Below are 18,460 nucleotides of genomic sequence, written 5' to 3' on the forward strand. Positions count from 1 at the left end.
AGGTGGGCAATGGGGTGGGGGTGGCAGGGACTGGTATGGCGCCCCCCACCTCAATGGCGCCCGGGGCACGTGCCCCCCCTGCCCCCCCCAGTTACGCCTATGCTCTTCAGTTCAGTGATTTTCACTAGTTTTCAAGTGAGGGGTGTGGAAGTGTATTGCAGAGGCTTGTGAGAAATGTGGACTTTGGCAAGAATAAGTACCACTGTGATGAGATAGCTGGAGATTTGTGTAATGGGTAATAGAATGAGTAACTGTCTGGAGCCGAGTGTTGACGTGCTCCATCCAAGAGAACAATGAATTGATCGTGTAGCTATTGATAATTTTTTTACTATACTTGTATAAACAGAGTGCTTTAAGTACTCGTGTAATCAGGCAGTCAGGACTGATTCTGGCTTTTGGCCAGGCTCAGTCAGCTGCACAACTTGAATAATAAAAACCTGTGTGCTCTACTAAATTCTTGTGAATAAGTCTGTTCAACAGTGGCCACTTTGGCCAAAAGAAAAGGGGGGGAAAGCACCCTTCAATATGAGAGCTATTTCCCAGCATGCAGGCTTCCATGAGTGCTGTGCTTTTCCAGTGCTGGTGAGAAAACGTAAAGTCATTTAGTCAGGAGGCTACACTGGAGAACACTGGAGAACAACAGGAGGCACCACTGGCTCTTGGGCCTTACAGTGAAGAACATCGCTTTAGTTGGCCCCAATAAAAGCATTGCTCTAGTCTGGCTTGTAGTTGTGGGAGGTCCGGCCCCCCAACCTACCGTCTGTACTAGACCAATGCTTTGCTGGTAGAATAGATATGTGGTTCTTACATCCGCTTCCAAGCTTTTTAGGTGAACTTTTATCCCCCTGGTTGCTTGTTCAAGACTCTTGGGTTTGTTCATTCAGGATACTCTGCCTGGAAACTCTTTATTAGATCCTCTTCCACATAGCTCTGTGCTACATTTTAATTCCTAATGGAAGTGGATGGTGAAGTTGGAAAGCTCACTAATCAATGGAACCTTACTGTCAGTTCTAACACACTTCTGTGTGTATAACCAGGTACTTTTAATCTACCTCGAGTTAAAGCTGTGCTTAAGTGGGGGCAGCAACTTTGAGCTTGGTGTTGTGATCAAACCAGTCAGGGCCAGGACTGGGGCTCATTTAGGGAAGAACTCTTGCTCTATTAGACAAAACCTTTTTCTGTAACATCAGTCATGGTATGCTAGGAAGGTGGATTGACAACTTCATTTTTAAAATTCTTTTTATTTTGCTACCAGACAAGATGTTGGGATTAAACTACAGTTATATGTATATTTATTGTTTATTTAAACATGCATAACCTGCACTCTGCATACCTAGCCTAAGGCGCTCTTGCAGCAGTTTACAGTTAATTGGGCAAAGAGTTAATTGCCCTTGCTAACTGGGCAAACAGGCACTTTTTAACGTGGTAATTCTCTTTATTTAGCAGTGGGAGAGTAACTGGCTCTATCCACCCTCAGCACAGTACCTCCAGTGACTGTTGCTGGTGTCTATCTTATGTTTCTTTTAGATTGTGAGCCCTTTGGGGACAGGGAGCCATCTTATTTATTTGTTATTTCTCTGTGTAAACCTCCATGATCCATTTTTGGAAGGACAGTATAGAAATCAAATTATTGTTATTATTTATTTATTTACACAGTCAGACAGGTGTTATTGACTGGTTTGTTTTATCCAGACATCAGGTCCTTCCCAAGGACCTGGGATGGCTGGATTTTATTGTCAATGTTGTTGCTGTTGTTATAGATATCGTCACAGAATATAGGCTGTTCTCAGTAAAGTTGCTTTTTGTAATTGGCTGATAGTGATTTCTGTGGCCCCTATGGTGTTGAGGTGCTCTTCAAGGTCTTTTGGAACTTTACCCAGGGCGCCAATTACCACTGGGATTATTTTGGTCTTTTTCTGCCACAGCCTTTCAATTTCAATTTGTAGATCTTTGTATTTTGTGATTTTTTCTATTTCTTTTTCTTCTATTCTGCTATCCCCTGGTATTGCTATGTCGATTATTTTAACTTGTTTTTCTTTCTTCTCGACTACAGTTATATCTGGTGTTATTATTATTATCTTATAATTATAATAATACAACCAAATATAAATCCATACAAAATCCAAGCAAAATTAAATAAATAGTAGAACAGACAGCAATCAATGAAACGGATCTAAAACTTTTAGACCAGGAATTGGGTAGATAACAATAAATCAACACTCAAGCAATGATATCTATAATAATAATAGCAACAACATTGATAATAAAATTCAGCCATCCCAGGTCCTTGGGAAGGACTCGATGTCTCGATAAAACAAACCAGTCAATAACACCTGTCTGACTGTGTAAACAACAACAACAAAACAACAACAACAAATATAAATCCATACAAAATCCAAGCAAAATTAAATAAATAGTAGAACAGACAGCAATCAATGAAACTGAGAGAAAACTTTTAGACCAGGAGTTGAGTAGAAAACAATTAATCAACACACAAGTCCAAAAAAGAACCCCTCCCCAATAGCTAAAATGCCACCAATTTGTAGTTTGATACGAATGGGAGAAGCTGGGAGGGGGCTAAACATAAGTTTCAATGCAGTTGAACAGCTTTTTGGAATTGACAGGTGAAACATATGTGAAACAGCCATCTGCACACACTATTCCCCACCCAGGTAGGTCTAAACAAATGAAAGCCTGCTCCTGTGTGCCTAATGCCTCTAGTTGGATAGGGGCATAAACATGCAAAATATCTTTTATAGTCTATTATAAGTCAAACTAATATCTCTTTAAAATTATACTAAAAGCCAATTAAACTGTGCTAGGTTTAATATCAGAACTCGCATCTGTCAAGGTCTTGACCAGACTTGGCTGCACGCTGTCGACATATAGTTTGACGAATGTTCTTTTTCAGCAGTGAGTAGCCGACTGAAGACATGATTTATAGTGCAAGCCACAAGAGCTCCCAGCTGGCAGGGATTTAAGGCTTATCAGCCCTCTGCAAGAGGTGTTTGCTTTTCCTAATAGTCTCCAATTGATCCCTGCGTCTCGTGACACGCCGCTGTTGGGGGGTCAGCTGGGGTTCGTTGCATAGCTCTTCTTCCGATTGGTCTTTCACGATTTCTGCTGCCTCAGGTTGTTGTGCCTGCTCAGAGTCATTATCCACAGCTGTTTCATGAACACTGACAGCCAGGCTCTGCCCCTCAGACACTCCTGCATTGCCTGGAAAGTTGACAGCTTCCCCTTCCTCCTCGCTGTCGGAGATCAAGGGCGTGACACCATCCTCTTAACTTTTCCCTAGATCTGGTCCTAAAAGCCCGTCCGAGCAGAAAGATGTTATGCAACTTCTAAAACATGTGCAAATTGGGCTTGTGTGAGGACGCTTCACACTTTATGCAGCAGCAAAGAGCTTTGCTGCTGCCAGTCCAGAGTCTCACGTGCAGATGTGGCCAACCTGAGGTTTCCATCTGTTCTTGACCACAGCTTCCAATATCTTCAGCCACAACGGCTGGATGGGATGGGAGTTGTAGTGTGACAACAGCTGGAGAGCCTCAGCTGGACCACCTCTGCCCTATTGCATTGATCTTGCACAGCTGAATTTGTGCTTTTCATATGCACACTTTGAGGTCGTTCTCGCGAGTAGGCGGGCAGGCAGCAGGGAAGGCCACAGAAGCCCACCTTCTCTACAGTTGATCTATCTGGGAGCATGGAATGCATGCCCAGACAGTCCACCACTTCCCCAGGGAGTGCGGAGGTGCAGAGGCCACGTCACGTCATCACGGTGACCATAAATCCCACAATGCAGCGTGTGAGTGCATGGTGCATTGTGGGGATCCCCCCAGGGACCGGCAGGTGCCCATCAGGGCTTCAGCACCAGCTGCAGCGCTGGCACACTATCAGGGAAATGTGGTTAAGGGAGCACTTGCTCCCTTAACCTCGTTTATGAGGTGGGGGTGGCCAGAACCTAAAGGGTATACTCATGAGTCAAATGGGCCGTAACCCAAAATTTGGCTTTAAAAAAGCCAAATCTGGCAACAAAGGGTGGGGCTCCCTAGGCACGTTTGCTGTCAAGGTGCGGCCGAGAGCCGCATGTCTCCTGATGGTTCTTACAGGAAGTCAAGCCCAGGCTTGGCTTCCTTAGCCAAGTCTTGGTTGCTCATGAGAACAGCCTCTTTATGTATTTGAATGAGAAACCAAAGGTTTTAGGTGTATACCTTGAAAACATAAGGAAAATATAAAAGGGTGTATACCTAGAACACGTTAGCCAGCAAAATTTCCGCTGTACGCTTTCCTCCAGTTACTCTGTTTTAAAGATTGTAATTGGACATAGGAGATGAAGTGAACATTTGCTGTTTGGAAGTCATGCTTTATGAAATGCTGATGCCATTGTACTGTAATGGCGTGATTAGGCCAGAAGCCCAACTTTTTACCTAGATGTAAGAGCCAAATGTGAAACACACTTTGTAAGTCCCTCTTCAGTTATAGCCTGTGATAAGAACATAAAGGATGTTCTTCAAGTGAACAGTAGATGCTCAGAGCAATTTCAAAGACTGGGATACTGATAGAGTGATTGCTAATAGTCATGTTGTGTTTTCTCTTGCTTCAGTGTATCGGCAATAAACTATATGTACAATTCTCTCCTTCACAATGGAGTATTCAAGGGAATCAGTACTTGTAAACGAGCTCTACTGAGGGTTCATTTTTCCAATTTAAGATAAACCATTTTGTGCATTTAACTCTACTTCCCTGCAAAAATTTCCCTAATGGAATGTAGTAAAACTCACAAACCATCAGATCAACATACACAAGCAAAATTAAACCCCAGAGAATGTGTTGCTTTATTATTAGTAGTATAGTTTTAAATATTCAAAATGTGTGGGTCATAAAAATATGCTTAGGGCGATGTTTCCTCATAAGTTCATTTGTGCATTTTTAATAGATTTTAAATACTAAATAATATCAATTCAGATTCAAACAGCAGTAGTAACAATGAGAGAAGAGGTTTCGATAGGCCCAGTCTAAGAATGTTGATTTTAATGTATGTTACAGCCAAAAGACTGCCTTAGGCTAAAATGAAGGCATTTAGAAGCCTGAAGCAATTCATATAAAGCTTCATAATTTATATTAATTCCCACCACCAAACACACACATGGAAAATGTGAAAGAAAAGAGAAAGCTGCTTGTAAATCTTTTTTACGGTGAAGCCTAGCAACTAAAAATATTTCACATTCTTGGAGGAAGACAGAGGATAATGTGATCTCATTTACCAGAGAAAAATAGGATAGTATAATATCAAAATGTGGGCATATAAGTGAGCATAGCATATCTAAGGGTTATTTCATGGATATCATCTCTGAACATGAAGGGGGAAAGGCATGCCATGTATGTATGTCAGCTACTCCATCCATTCACTCATGGCAAAATAAACTGTCTAGCCACACTTCATAATGTGATGGTGTACATTATTTTCCCACACACAGAGGCTATCTGAATATATGAAAAATGCCATATAAGCAGCAGCACAATGCAGTTCTTAAAAAAGAAGCGTGGTTAAATCCCACTTGTGAATAATCCAGGAATGTGGGCACAGAGTCTACTGCAAAAGGTACTCCATCTTTTATGTGCCACCGGAGGTCTGCAATCAGAAAGAAATCTTCATAGTGAGAGTACCACCATGCTCTAACCAGGGTTGATTTTATTTTTACACTTGTGCTTGTTTATGACTCATAGAAGGCATTGCTTGACATAGCTGTGCCTATGTGGTGTGCATGGAACCATCTGGCCCGGTTCAGTTCGAGGCCGAACTGGCCTCAAACTGAACTGGGCCAGTTAGGTACGGCCCACCATCAACCCCCCCGCCCGCCCAGTCCAGTCCGTTTCCCGGACCGGTCCACAAATTTTTTGTTTTTATTTTTTAAAATTTTAATTATTTTTAAAGTACCTTTAGACCCTTCAGGGGGCTTGCTGAGGCTGGGGGGGGGGTGTTCCACGTGGGTTCCCACTCCCCCCACTGGCCTTCTTCATCACTGCTGCGTCCCTCAGCAGCCAGGTAAATGAACATTTTCGGCCCTTAGGGGCCTCTGTAGGAGCGCGCGTCTGCCATGCATGCACCAATGCCCTCTGCCTTGCAGAGGGCATAGGCACATGCGCGGCCGCCGTCAAAATGGCGGCCACGCACTCCTACGGAGGCCCAAAAGGGCCGAAAATGGTCATTTACCCGGCTGCGGTGGGCCATGGCAGTGATGAAGAAGGCCGGTGGGCGAGAGGGAACCCGCACAGACACCAACACCCCACGGCCTCAGCAAGCACCCCAAAGGGGCTAAAGGTACTTAAAAATAATTTAATTTTTAAAAAATTTACGGACCGGCCGGACAGGACCCAGCAGTCCAATTCCAGTCCGACGGAAACGGGTGGGGTGGTTCGGTTCGACCCTGAACCAGACCGCTGGACCGGTCCACACATCCCTAATGAGGCAGCTCACAGTGTGACACCAGGTGTACCTGTTATTTGCAAGAAATTCTCACTTGATGATCATGACCAGGGGTGGAGCCACCATTGAGCAGATGGGTTTAAAGAACCCAGGCTGCCACTCCTCAGGATGGACACTGCCCCAGACATACACCCCGTGTCTGATGTCAGATGTGGGGGAGGGCGTGGTTTAGCTCAAAAACAGGGCTGTACAGCTCACTGGATGTTGCTGGTGTCTCCCTGATTGTTTCCTTTTTAGATTATGAGCCCTGTTGGGACAGGAAACAGTCTTCTGATTACATTTGCTATTCAGATCATTTTGAGAACTTCTTTTGCTGAAGATATAAATATTAGGCTTGTGTGAAGTTTCAGCCAAAGCCAAAGGCTTTGCACTCCCTCAGGTAGCTCAGACATGAGCAGTCCTAACACACCTCTCCATACGGTATCAATCTTTAACCTACTTCCTACCAGTATCCCCTCTGATAGGGATTCCCAGATGTTGTTGACTACAACTCCAATAATCCCCAAGCAAAAGCCATTGCAGCTGGGGATTCTGGGATTTATAGTCAACAACATCTGGGGTGGGACTATACCTCCCAAGCACTGTGAAAGGACTATACCTCCCAACACCCTCTGTTCTGGCTTTGGCCAAAGCTTTGCAGAAGCCTAATAAATATTCTAAATAATCCAATACACTGTGCACCTACATGCATTAATAGTCCTGTGCCTGATTAAGCTGCTTCACAGCATATCAATTAAGCTCAATAGAACACAGCTGCCATACAACTCAACCCTAATCTTCATCCTTGCTTTGAAACACAAACTTGGTAAGAATAAATCTGAGACATTTGTTCATCATTAGCAATATTAAGTCAGCAGCAGAATTGGCTGCAGAACTGATTCTTTGAAGAGCCTTTATTCTTCATTTTTGCAGATGACAGAAATGCTCTAGACTCCAAAGTAATGTTATTACCAAGTCTGGCACTCTGTAGACACTGGAAGATATACTCAAGCATGGCTACGCAGTCTTGTAGTAGTTTTGTTTTATATTCTTTCCACTACTCTGAGCTATGTCCTCAATTGACACAGTTTATGGGAGATGGCATAAGGAACTAATCAGGCCAGAATAAGCATCTGACTCAAAGAAAAGTTATGCAGAAAGAAAATTCTCACACAGTGATGTTCTTTCAAAATCCATGACCTCACTCTTTCTTAGCACTAGCCTTAAAGGAAACCAAACCAATTTTGTGGAGTGAAACACAAAACTGGCACCAAGGATTAATGGCAAAATGCAAAATGTGTCACAATCAACATTACAGTTCAATTTAGCAAAAGAATGAATCAGTTCCCCCCGCCCAATTCCCACAGAGGTATTTACTTCTCTAAGCAATGCAGAGAAAATAACTGACCTATAAAATTCAAAATTAGATTAGGTTCTGCTGACCAAGAGTGCTGCACCAGCACCAGCTCCTACTGTCACAATAACCTCCTCAGCTTGATGTCCTAGACAACTTCCCAATCCACTGACAGTATTACTTAATGTCCATGGTAGGTCATGAAAAGTATTTAAAAGCTGTCCGCATACATAATCCAAACCAGATGTTAAGTGATGTTGGACTTTCAAGCAACCAGAAGGATGAACTTGTTGTTCATGTTATATATACCAGCATTGTCTTAACAGCATTCACCAAAAATGTTCTCTTGACTACCCCATCCATATACCAAGTCTGTATTGTGAAGACCATAGAGATTTTCTTGATGATTATCTCCCTAGCTGGAACGTTTTGCATTGATTTAAGAAACCCTGATCACAGAGAGCCATGCTGATCAATGTTGTTCCTTTCCACAACAGTGCTACTTCATCCATTCTTGCCACTGATATTGGAAGGAACATAATCAGTGCAGGCCCATGCAACTGTATGTTCATATGTTATTGAGGCAAATCAATAATGACATCATATTTTGGAAGCTACTTTGGAGTTTCAGTAATGTCGGAAGGGCTAAGCATAGATGCATGTGTAAAGACAAGATTAGCAGGACCAACCAAATATCCACTCAAGCGCTTATATTAAGAGAAAACAAAATACAATCTTTTAGACAGCAAACATACTGTACCTATAATGTGTGTCAGTGTGAATAATTTCTTGGCTGCTGGCTAGAATATATTTTGTAGTTCATTTTGTTTTATCACATTATTCACACTTCCCCCCACCCTGGAACAAGCAGCTCTCTTCTTATATGACTACAGAGTAGTGGAACGAATGAGCTCAACCTTATGATTGATTCCCCAACATAACTGAGGTGTTATTGGTTTTATTCACTCCTATTTTATTCATTCTCTGTCTTCAGCAGGGCTCCAAAGTGACAGCTACAGAAAAACTACATTGTGACATCTTAATTCTGCTCTCAGGGAGGTGAACTTTCCAACTGCAAATTTCACGATAAGGAACTGAAGTGGTCAATGTAGACAGAACACGGCCGCTCACAAATTCAGAAAGCAAATTCCTAGAAATATATGCTGGAAGCTTATCACCCCAAGCATTCCACTTCTTTTTTGTTTCCCCACTGCAGCACTGTGAAATGCCACTGGGAGCAAGATGGACTCACAAAATTTTCATTTCCTCAGCATGTTGGAAAATATTTGATTATGGCAACTATTTCTGCTTCACTACATCAAAAAACCTCACAAGATTGTAAATGCCTCAGAAAACCCAGGCACAGATTACATGATGTGAGGTTCCCATCCATTTTGAAATGGAGTCATAGCTCAGTGGCAGAGCATCTGCTTTACACACAGAATGTCCCAGCTGCAGCATTGTTAGGAATGGACCTGGGGGCCTAGGTCCATATGCCCATTCTCCTAGAGAGTCCCACGATGTTCCCTAAGGAAAAAGAGAGCCCTTTTTTATATTTCCGGAATGGCTTGGCCTAGAGTTCTGAATTTGGTACATATGAAAGAGAGGTTATCAGGACTAGAGGTACAGCTAGGTAATTTTGGAGCCTGGACCTAAAAGTATTTGGAGCCCGCCCCCCTGCAAATTAAGCATCATCATGCTTGGATGGGCAACCACACCCATGTGCCCTTAGAGAGCCCCATGATGTTCCCTAAGGAAAAAGAGAGCCCATTTTATGTTTCTGGAATGGCTTGACCTAAAATTCTGAATTTGGCACATATGTAGGAGAGGTTATCAGGATCAGAGGTACACCTAGGTAATTTGCAGGGGAGGGGGCACCTCCCCTGCAAATTAAGCATCATCATGCTCAGATAGGCGACCGTACTACCCGGAACAGACTAAAGAGGATTTGGGAGCCCTCAGGGGCTGTGGAGGCCCTGGACTTTGGCCCAGAAGTTTGGGGGTCAGAGCACCTATGATCAGGACTCTTATGTATTGATTTTGAAGCAGACATGTCAATCTGTTGATTTTAAATGATTTTTTAAAATTAAAAACAGTCCTATAAGTGGCTTGGTTTGGGGCAGAAAATTACAAAAACATCTGGAACTGAAGGGGGCCCCCCCAACATAATTCAACCCGCATGTGGAAGAATCTGCCCAATGCCTTCATTTAAAAAGGCTAAACATCACTCCCTTTCATCCCCCTTTTATATTTCCAGAATGGCTTGGCCTAATGTTCTGAAACTGGGCACAGATGAAGGACAAATTATCAGGATTCTATGTATTGGTTTTGAAGCAGACCAGTCACTCCATTGATTTTTAATGATTTTTTTAGTTTAAAACAAAACTTTAAAGAAGTCCTGTAAGTGGCTTGTTTCGTGGCAGAAAACTCCAAAAACTGGAATTGGGCACACATGTTACCCAAGATGGCAGGACTCTATTTTTATTTCAAGTAAATTGGGCAATCCTGTGCTTTTTAATGATTTCCCCCCACTACTGCATCAGTAAAGCTGCCAGAAAGAGATATCTCTATCCATAGAGTATTTCACACCTAGTGAAAGTGGAACTAACTGTTACATTTGAATAAACAAACATTTTTAAAAACACAAATGCACTATGCTCAAGTTGGTTTGTAATCCAAAACATTTGCATGAGAACTGTGAAGCAAGGGGCATGTGCTCTGGTTTTAATTTATTTTCCTTACAAATGCACTATATGTCCAAGTTCGTTCTGTGTTTGAACTGTGGAGCAAGGGTCACGTGCTGTGTCCCAGTTAGTTTGTGAATGGTCATAGGAACACAGGAAGCTGCTTTATACTGAGACAGACCATTGGTTCATCTAGCTCAGTACTGTCTACGCACACTGGCAGGAGCTTCTCCAAAGTTACAGGCAGGAGTCTCTTTCAGCCCTATCTTGGAGATGCCAGGGAGGGAACAGAGAGAATTTGTGTGAATCCACTGAGGCTTGAATAGTCTTTTTTTTTTGGGGGGGGGGGTGCATTCTGGCCCAGATCTGTGAGTTTGTGGTGAAATGTATACATACAGAGAAGATATGTATTTTGCGGGGGGGGGGGGCTAAGCTCATTAAGTCCAGGGTCCAAAATTACCCAGCTGCACCTCTTGGCCCCAAGTTCAGTCCCTGCCTCCTCCAGGAAAGACTCCTGCCTGAACCTTGAAGAAGCCGCTGCCAGTCAGTGTAGACCAAGGCTGTACAACTTCAGCCACCCAACTCTTTTTGGAATGCAATTCCCATCATCCCCAGCCACAGTGTCCAGTAGTCAGGGATCCTCTGCTAACTGAGCAAAGATACACCTTTTAAAAGTGGTGATTCTCTTTATTTAGCAGGGGGAGAACAACTGGCCTTATCCATCCCTTTCCTAACTGGGCAAAGAGGCACCTTTTACCATGGTGATTCTCTTTATTTAGCAGGGGGAGAGTAACTGGCCCTATCCACCCACAGCACAGTTCCTCCAGTGACTATTGCTGGTGTGTGTCTTATGTTTCTTTTTAGAATGTGAGCCCTTTGGGGACAGGGAGCCATCTTATTTGTTTGTTATCTCTCTTTGTAAACCGCCCTGAGCCATTTTTGGAAGGGCGGTATAGAAATCGAATTCTTCATCATCATCATCATCATCATCATCATCATCATCCCTGGCACAGCATCCCTCCAGTGGCTGTTGCTGGTGTCTGTCTTACATTTCTTTAGATTGTGAGCCATTTGGGGACAGGGAGCCAAGGGTGCGGGGAGAGGCAAGGAATAAAATGGAAATATTCACTTGCATGATGTTTAATTCTCTATATCTTTATCTGCATATTTGTCAAGCCATCTGATTATAAGGTTTGTGGGATTTCAAACTTGGAAAGTGCCTGCCTTTAACTTGTTTGGTGCTTAAAAAAACAACAAAAAACTGTTGTAAGAATTCACACCCAGAAATGTTGCATTTGCAATATATTACCATCCCTGTGTTGTGCAGTCTTACCATACTGAGAAATGGCTTGTCTTTTGAAATAAGTGGTTAATGTGCTGCAAACTACTCAGTTTAGCTGAGTAGTACTCGGGTTTTTATTGCCTGTGCATCCCAAATACAATTGCTCAAGTTTCCTTGCCTTCTAAAAAAAGTTTTATTTTAGAATGTCTTTTTTAAAAAAATCAATGCAACTCCCTTTTTACTTTGAAAACAATTGTTTTAAAAAGACACATTGAATAGTCATGCTGTGATTCTGATTGACTAGTGCATTTGATAAACTAGACATAAAGTTGCCTGCCTGTTGCCTGCCTCTGTATTGAACAAGGGAGGTAAAACTTACCCAAGGCACCATATTTGTGTGCCTACTTGGTTCATTTATGGCAGAGCTCACTTTTGAAAGGGTTGTAATGGTATGAAGGTGGCTGGTGTCCTCCATCCAATACACACTATCAGAGGCCATATGCTCTTACTACCTTAGTATATGTCACAGTGACAGATAGGAAATGGAACATGTGTGCAATAGAATTGGGTTTTTTCCCTACATCTCATAGCTCTGCCATGAGGCAGAGGAAAAAGCAAAACCTGAATCAACATAAGGTATTTGTTTGTAACGACTAATGCATTTATTGTAGTTGTGTGTCTTTTATTGTTGTAAACTATCTTGAGCCTTGGAGAAGCAGAATAGAAATGTTTTAAGTAACTAAAATAAATATCTGATCATATTTACCTCTCAAAACACTGAGGCTGCGGCAGAAAGTAGTGCATAAAGACACAACTCTTGCTCTGCCTCTTGAAAAGATCCAAGAGGCAAGCAGCCTCGGAGAAGCATGAGGAATGTCACTTGTGGCTGGCTGCTGAATTCGGGACTGCATCTCCTCCCCAAGCCCATCCCATGCTTCCTGTGCGCCTGTGTTCCAGGTAGCTGCACAAGCAAGCGGGGGGTGGGGTGGGTGGGAAGTGGCTCTGAGGGAGGCAATCCATTATGAAGCCAGGTGCAGATGTATCATTTTGCAATAGCCAGTGGCCTAGCTCACATGATCAGCCCACTTCTGCTTCAGTTTCTTCAGGTCACAGCTGTTTGTTTCGGCAGCAAGGCAGCACATCGGTGGCTGTTCGCATAACCTGTACTCTTGCTCATTAGCAGCCCACTTCCATTTACATATTTCTGTTTGCTGTCATACAGAACTGCTGAGCACAGAGGAGGAATGGGTGAGTAGGTGGGCCCATGCATTTCCCCAAGGATCCAGGGTTAGCAGTGTTCATCCAGCTTTACATAGGAGTACAGGAAGCTGCCTTATACCAAGTTGGACCTTATACCAAGTTGGACTGCCTTATGCCAAGTACAAGAAGCTGCCTTATACCAAGTTGTACCATCTAACTCAGTACTGTCTACACCAGGGAGGCTCAACTTTGGGCCTCCTGCAGATGTTGGCCTACAACTCCCATAATCCCTGGCTATTGGCCATTGTGGCTGGGGATTATTGGAGCTGTAGTCCAAAAACAGCTGGGAGGTTGAGCAGGCCTGGTCTACACTGATTGGCAATGGCTTCTTCAAGGTTTTAGGCAGGAGCCTCTCCCAGCCCTACCTGGAGATGCAATGGAGTGAACTTGGGACCTTCTGCATTCAAAGCAGATGCAACCCGACTGAGTTATTCCCGAAACCCCTAAGGGCGATATCGTATAGCAGAGAGTGCAAACATGTAGTTACATATCCAAACTGCAAACCCGGGCATACCCTGCTTGGCAAAGGGAATAAGTCATGCTTGCTACTACAAGACCATCTCTGTCCCTCAAGTGTGTCCAGCAGCAGGGAATGCATGAGGAGATTATATGCCTGAATTGGGATCAAACATTTCTTGCCACAACTGCCATCTCCATACACCCCCACTCCATGCTTGTAGATAATCCCAACACAGGGGAAATGACCTGGTGTGCGGGGAGTCACATGCTGTGTAGCAAGAAACTTACTCTTGAAATGGGTGCCTTGCACCCATGCTATGCTCTTACACCTACAATGCTATGCTCTTTTATTGGCCAAGAGCAGAACTGTGGCTTAGGGGTAAAATTCAGCTCTGTTTTGTAACTGACTTCACTGGAAGGCAACTGATCTCTCACATTTTCTGAATATAAAAATGTGGTACGTGACAGCAAGACTGTCATGTTCCGTTGCTAGTTAAGGCAGATGGTGGTGTGCCAATCAAACTATTTACAGGTGTCAGCTAGGCTCCAGATTTGGGTAATCATCAGTACACACCAGTGACACAGTGAGAACATAAGGGCTGGACTTTCTGAATATAGACTGCTGTGATATTCACCTCAGCCCATGCTTCCTTGCCCTTATTCTGGTCCTCAAAGGTGGCTAAGCTATAAGTATTCTAAATAATTTATGTATTCATTGTTGAAAGTGTGCACACCACCCTTCAACATAGTTTCCAGGGCATTTCTGAAGAAATAGACAAAAATATCAAAACAAGATAATGATAATACGGCAAATAAAGCAGCAGTTTAAAGCAGTTAGACTACTTAAAAGACAAATTCAAAGCCCTGGGGAAATTAAAAGGCCTGTATCCGGAGCTTTCCCAGACAGCAGGCTTTACTGCAAGTTACAGGGCATATCAGTTATTTCAAATCCCCCTGCCAAAAAAAAAAAAAAAGTACTTTTTAAAAAAAACCCTGGACATAAAGCGAGCTACGCTCCAATGTACAATGAAAAACCTGAATCATATATGGAGTACTCCCCAATAGCTTGCAAGGACTTCATAAATCTAGATGATATGTGAATGCACACCTGCCATTCTGTGGGAAAGCAAAGTAAAATCGCCATCTGGGAATGGCCCTGGTGCTGAAAAGACAACAGCCTAGGCAACAGGCAAGCCTATTTCCACAGTTCAGCATCACAACCAAGGCTGTCCTCTCCCTGGTCATCATTCACCTTGCTTCACAGAGCAGGGACACCCAAAAGAGGGGCTCCGAAGATGCCTTTAGAGGATGAACAAGTTGATGTGGAAGCAGGTGTGCCTTCCAAGCCATTTAGGGCTCTAAAGCTCATCACCAGCAGTTTGAATTGTGCCCACAAACAGACTGAGAGCTAAAAGAATATAACTTGGTTGGTTGGTTTGGGCTTCCCTGCCTTGCAATAGGAAATGCCCCACATTCAAAACTACAGGGTGGTCTCTTGCCATCTGCTCTTTTGTAGGGGATAAATCAGAGGGTCCCTCATCATGAACATATATGTCCTTGAGATGGGGGGGGCATGGAATCTGTAAGGCATGTTCTTTTACATTGCCCCTTTTATCGTGATATGCCCTCAGCCTTTATTACACCCATTCTACAAAAAATTCCAGGTAGCACAGAGGAATTTTCTTTTTTCTCTTCTTTCTGATCAGAGCTTACAGATTACAGATAAAGTGGCCAAGTTTTGTGCAGCTGCTTGTGCCTGAAGCATGTTGTTGGTAAAGTAGCCCTGTTTTAATGGTTATAATATCTTATTATCATCACTATTACTAATTAGGGGTGTGCAATTCGGATTTTCGGGTGATTCGGCTCGGACCCGAGCCGAATCACCTCCGTTCTGTTTTGTGCCCGAATCTGGGTCACCCGAATCACCCTTGATTCGGTTCGGATTTGGATTTAATCCGAATCTGAATCCGAATCGATTCGGGGGGGTAAAAAGGGTCCCAGGGGCAAAATTTTGGGGTGGGGTGGTAGTGCCCAATGGGTAGAGTCTACCAACCCAATTTCAGGGGGATTGGGCAGAGGGCTGATTTTTTGAGAATTTTTGAAGTTTGAACTTCTGAGGTGTGAATTCTCATTCTATCATAGCAAATGAGATTTTTTTCAATTAAACAACTCTCATGACCCCACTTTCACTTTTTCACACTTTCCTTTACTATGAATAATATGAGGAAGTAATCAATTTAGCACACTTCACCTTATGAAGACAAACCTCATACAAATAAATTCACCATGATTCACCCCTCTGCCCAATCACTCTTAAATTGGGGATGGGTGGTAGCCTCCAGCCATCAGGCACTATCTACCAGCCCACCCCACTCCTTTGGGGCAGATCCACTTTCTGCCCCCAATCTGCCCCAAAGACACCCACACTTCAAAAATTCTCAAAAAATCAGCCCTCTGCCCAATCCCCCTGAAATTGGTGTGGTAGCCTCCACCCATGAGGCACTACCACCCCACCCCACTATTTTGGGGCAGATCCACTTTCTGCCCCCAAACTGCCCCAAAGTCACCAAAACTTCAAAAATTCTCAAAAAATCACCCCTTTGTCCAAACCCCCTGAAATTAGGGTGGTAGCCTGCAACCATTAGGCACTACCACCCCACCCCACTATTCTGCCCCAGCCCCCACTTTCTGCCCCAATATGCCCCAATCTGCCCCAAAGACATGAAATTTTCAGAAATTTACCAAAAATCAGCCCTTTGCCCAATCCCCCTGAAATTGGGGTGGTAGCCTGCACCCATTAGGCACTACCACCCCACCCCACTCCTTTTGCCCAAATCCCATGCTATGCCCCCGAACTGCCCCAAAGTCACTAAAACTTTAAAAAATCGCCAAAAATCAACCATGAACCGAATCACCCGAATTTTTTGTGCCCGAAATTCGGGTGATTCGGCTCGTGCCCGAAAAAATTCGGGGGGCATCGGGGGTGATTCGGTTCGGCCCCGAATCACCCGAAATTGTTCGTTTCGGGCACAGATCGTTCTGTGCCCGAAATTTTTTGCACATCCCTATTACTAATACTATTACTATTACCAGGTAGTATATGTGATCTGAGCACAGATACTTGCTCCCATTATATAGGCCTATGATACTAATTGGTGTATGCTACTTTTTATGTGCTGGCCTATGATCGTAATACACTCACTACTACTTCTAGGGTGGTCTCTTCACAGAGGAAAAGCCCCCGATAATTATACCATGGCAGAGATTCCTGCTTGGTGAGGGCCACAATTGGCATAATGACTAATTGTCAAATCCCCGTAACACTCTCTGACGTGTGTACAATACAAGCCTACTGAAGCATTCACCGAAATTTCTTTTCTTATTCAATATATTATAGATAAATAGCAGGAGACAAGACTGACAGCTGTGGTAGGTAGTCTGTATGGAAATAGAGTGCCAAATAAAGATGTAGGGAATTCAAGAGGAATCAATTTTCCTTCCCCAAAATGTTTTCAAGGCAAAATTGAGATGAATTCCCTTTTATAGGAGTGCTCTCCCATCTTCACTTTGAAATGCCGAAATAAATACACGCTTGGAACATCTAAATGAAGTCAAATTCCCAGAGAGAAATGAAGCCAAATTTTTAACCATGTTATTTGTTCACCTAAATATATCAAGCTTAAGAGAGGGATGAAAGGGACGAGGGGGCTGTTCCTTAGAGATTCAAATACAAATGGGAACAATCAAAGAAAAGCTCCCACTTATTTAAATGGACCTGAAATGTCACCAATGCTCCATTGGCTGAACTTCTGCTGAACAACCCCCACTTAAATTAACAACATCTGAGCAAAAAAACAGTAGAGAAGGCAGGCTTCACTGCAGGGACCTACCTGGCCAGAGCGGGTGAGTTTTAAAAACACTTTTAATGGATGGAAGCATGATACAGGGTTGGGAAGGTAAGAACCAGGGCAAGGAAGAAACTAATTTGAGAGGGAAACATTCCCTCCATGCTGAATTAATTGGACCTGCCCTCATCTCTTACACTTGTGATGGTGACCGACATCATAGCAGGTCCAATATTTGTCATTTCCCATAGACACATAATTCAGTTTAATAGGTTTCTTAATGTATGTTTGACCTCACCTCCACTGCCAGCTCAGCCTTTACACTGCATGTTTCTCCTCTCACAGAATCCCTGTCTATTGTAATTGTAATTCAGAATCACTTACATGGTAGCTGAAAACCTATTTAAACAGATACGCAGGGTTTGGCAATACCTTATTAGTGTCAATGAAATAGACACAGCATAATGAGCCATGTATGTATTTCTCTGCGGTAAGTACAAGTAAAATATTTTCCATTTCCAACCTGGAAAGCCCCCCTTAGTCTCTCAGTTAGTACCATTTAGCTAAAGATGACATGCAAAGATGAGGGCATTTATTACTAAGTAGCATTAAGAAAGGGGATACTTAACCCACTGTGCTTACAGCAATGCATGGAGAAATCATCTAATGTGCGTTGGCAATAATTTATGACACTGGAAAAAATGCTATCATCTCTTTTTCCACCCGTCTGTGGTCTGGCTTTGCAAACTGCAAGCCCTGAGGAGCAAGTTTGATATAATACAGCTAATGAGAATAAGTGGGCCTGCTGCAATACTCTTCGAGGGTTATGCTGCTGAGTCTTTGACTCTTTATACTTTTTAATTTCCTTGTACAAACAGCACAGTGAAAATGGCAAAATCCATTTGGCTGGTCTGCAGTACAAATTAAATCCTTGATTAAATTTTGACGATTACTACTTTGGGTCTCTTTCCCCCCCATTTAAACATTTTTAATGCTTTTGAATAAGCTTCTTAATCATAACTCTGGCAATCTATTGCATATGAAAACAGGCTCTAATAAATGCGGAAAAGTACCTGATAGACAAATGGAAAGACAGAGAAATGTTATAAA

General features: G+C 43.1%; 1 protein-coding gene across 12 annotated transcripts in view; it reads right to left on the minus strand.

Moving 5' to 3' along the window:
• The window catches only part of RBMS3 (RNA binding motif single stranded interacting protein 3), a 1,053,558-nt gene that overhangs the window by 250,817 nt on the left and 784,281 nt on the right, over positions 1-18,460 (minus strand). The gene's annotated exons all lie outside the window — the stretch shown is intronic.

The sequence above is a fragment of the Hemicordylus capensis genome, chromosome 6 (genome assembly GCF_027244095.1).
Source record: "Hemicordylus capensis ecotype Gifberg chromosome 6, rHemCap1.1.pri, whole genome shotgun sequence".
Taxonomy (NCBI): domain Eukaryota; kingdom Metazoa; phylum Chordata; class Lepidosauria; order Squamata; family Cordylidae; genus Hemicordylus; species Hemicordylus capensis.